The following is a 3,262-nucleotide window of genomic DNA, read 5'->3' as shown; positions in this document are numbered from 1 at the left end:
AAAACACCAGAGATGGATTGGATTTTATAAAAGGGAGTTTATTTGGTTACACAGTTACAGTCTTAAGGCCATAAAGTGTCCAAGGTAAGGCATCAACAATCGGGTACATTCACTGGAGGATGGCTAATGGCGTCTGGAAAACCCCTGTTGGCTGGGAAGGCACGTAGCTGGCGTCTGTTCCAGAGTTCTGGTTTCAAAGTGGCTTTCCCCCAGGATGTTCCTCTCTAGGCTTCAGCTTCTCTCCAAAATGTCACTTCCAGTTGCTCTTGGGGTGCTTGTTCTCTCTTAGCTTCTCCGGAGCAAAAGTCTGCTTTCAAAGGCCATCTCCAAAATGTCTCTGTAAACTGCAGTTCCTCTCTCAGCTCCTGTGCATTCTTCAAAGTGTCCCCCTTGGCTGTAGCAAGCTCGTTCCTTCCATCTAAGCTTTTATAGGGCTCCAGTGAACTAATCAAGGTCCACGGTGAATGGGCGGGGCCACACCTCCATGGAAATTATCTCATCAGAGTTACCACTTATGGTTGGGTGGGTCACATCTCCATGGAAACACTCAATCAAAGACTTACAATCTAATCAACACTAATAACATCTGCCCCCACAAGAGTACATCAAAGAACATGGCATTTGGGGGGACATAATACATTCAAACTGGCACAGAGAGTTTATTGGCCAGACCTGGGGGCTGACTCAGAGGATTAACTCAGCACGCACTTGGTACATCAAGGCTGTGATGAAACACCACAATTACCTGAAAGAGAACTGCCTTTGTAATGTCATTATCAATAAATGAAATGTCAGATTAGCTTTGCATGGTTTAGAACTCTGATTTTGTGCTCTTTGGTCACTTCTGGTAGTAAAGAACATTGCAGATGCATTGAAAGCTCATTAAACATAAACAGTACCCCCAAATTGACTCTTTTTTTTTTTTTTTTTCATACAAAACAAATTGTACTTTCGATTGTTTACAGTACCATTACATAGTTGTACATTCATCACCTAAATCAATCCCTGACACCTTCATTAGCACACACACAAAAATAACAAGAATAATAATTAGAGTGAAAAAGAGCAATTGAAGTAAAAAAGAACACTGGGTACCTTTGTCTGTTTGTTTGCTTCCCCTACTTTTCTACACATCCATCCATAAACTAGACAAAGTGGAGTTTGGTCCTTATGGCATTCCCAATCCCACTGTCACCCCTCATAAGCTACATTTTTATACAACTGTCTTCGAGATTCATGGGTTCTGGGTTGTAGTTTAATAGTTTCAGGTATCCACCACCAGCTACCCCAATTCTTTAGAACCTAAAAAAGGTTGTCTAAAGTGTACGTAAGAGTGCCCACCAGAGTGATCTCTCGGCTCGTTTTGGAATCTCTCTGCCACTGAAGCTTATTTCACCAAATTGACTCTTGTATAGTTTTTTGTTTTGTTTTGTTTTGTTTTGGGCTGGGTGTACTTTATTGATGGTGCATGACAGAGTAGGGCTCTCAGCCCCTCCCCTTCCTCAGGGGTCTGGGATGGAAGCTGTGGAGGACAGGGCGACACTCAGTGTCGGGGGATTGATTTGGGGCCAGGACTCCCCAGCAGCAGACAGCCTCTCTCCCTCTCATGCTGTCACTGGGGCTGGTGGTCCAGGGGCTCTTACTCCTTAGAGGCCGTGTAGACCATAAGGTCCACCACCTTGTTGCTGTGGCCAAATTCATTGTCATACCAGGAAATAAGCTTGACGAAGTGGTCGTTGAGGGCAGTGCCAGCCCCAGCATCAAAAGTGGAAGAGTGAGTGTCACTGTTAAAGTCACAAGAGACAACCTGGTCCTCCGTGTAGCCCAGGATGCCCTTCAGGGGGCCCTCTGATGCCTGCTTCTCCACCTTCTTGATGTCATCGTATTTGGCCACTTTCTCCAGCCGGCAGGTCAGATCCATGATGGACACATTGGATGTGGGGATGTGGAAGGCCATGCCAGTGAGCTTCCCATTCAGCTCCGGGATGACCTCACCCACCACCTTGGCAGCGCCAGTAGAGGCAGGGATGATGTTCTGGGCAGCCCCACGGCCACCATGCCACAGTTTCCCAGAGGGGCCATGCAGTCTTCTGGGTGGCAGTGATGGCGTGGACGGTGGTCATGAGTCCCTCCACGATGCCACAGTTGTCATGGATGACCTTGGCCAGGGGGGCCAGGCAGTTGGTGGTGCAGGAAGCATTGCTGATGATCTTGAGGGAGTTGTCATCCTTCTCATGGTTCACGTCCATCACAAACATGGGGGCATCGGCTGAAGGGGCAGAGATGATGACTCTCTTGGCCCCGCCCTTCAAGTGAGCCCCAGCCTTCTCCATGGTTGTGAAGACACCGCTGGACTCCACAACATATTCTGCACCAGCATCACCCCATTTCATGTTGGTGGGATCTTGCTCCTGGAAGATAGGAATTGGATTCCCATTGATGACAAGCTTCCCGTTCTCCACCTTGACGGTGCCTTTGAATTTGCCATGGGTGGAATCATACTGGAACATGTAGACCATGTAGTTGAGGTCAATGAAGGGGTCATTGATGGTCAGAACCTACACTTTGCCGGAGGTTACAGCAGCCCTGATGACCAGGCGCCCAATACAGCCAAATCCATTTATTCTGACCTCCACCATCGTGTCTCAGAGATGCGGCTGGCACTGCACAAAAAGATGCGGCTGTCTGGCGAGCGGGCAGGAGCAGAGAGCTTTTGTGCAATTTTAACAGTTGAAGACATCCAATAACCAGAAACAGAAAACTGAACAATCTTCCAGAAAATCCTGAGCAAAGTTACAGAGCTCGTGTTAATTCCATCATGCGGGGATAGACAGCATTAACTCCAGGCTGGTCTCCGAGAGCCAGGCTCAGGCGATGGTTCCATGTGGGTCACCTGGGACTGATGGCTTTTGGGGATGATGGTAATCTGATTCCGTCATGTGCCAGCCTTCCTGGAGATGCTGACCCACGCTGGGCAGTAGCACCCGAGTTCTGGGGCACGTTGTGAATGTCGGCCCAGTGGAACCAACTGTAAGGATCTGGTATAAAGGTCATTCCTCAACCCCTGAAGTTTTCTTCTCTTAGGGAACACTGAAAGCTAAAGTGTTCTTTGATAGATGTGTTCTTGAAAAGTTATGGAGATTAAATTTTGATGTTGTATTTGTCAGGGTTCTCTGGAGAAACAGGACAGACAGGATATAAGTAAATATCAAGAGATTTGTTATAGGAATTGTCTAATGCAGTTGTGGGGATCGACAAGTCC

General features: G+C 47.5%; 1 pseudogene; it reads right to left on the bottom strand.

Annotated features, from left to right (window-relative positions):
* Positions 1-1,392: 1,392 nt before the first annotated feature.
* LOC119507035 lies at positions 1,393-2,840 on the bottom strand (annotated as a pseudogene).
* Between the last annotated feature and the right edge of the window lie 422 nt (positions 2,841-3,262).

Source organism: Choloepus didactylus, chromosome 12, assembly GCF_015220235.1.
Source record: "Choloepus didactylus isolate mChoDid1 chromosome 12, mChoDid1.pri, whole genome shotgun sequence".
Classification (NCBI taxonomy): domain Eukaryota; kingdom Metazoa; phylum Chordata; class Mammalia; order Pilosa; family Megalonychidae; genus Choloepus; species Choloepus didactylus.
This window is presented reverse-complemented; position numbering and strand designations above follow the sequence as displayed.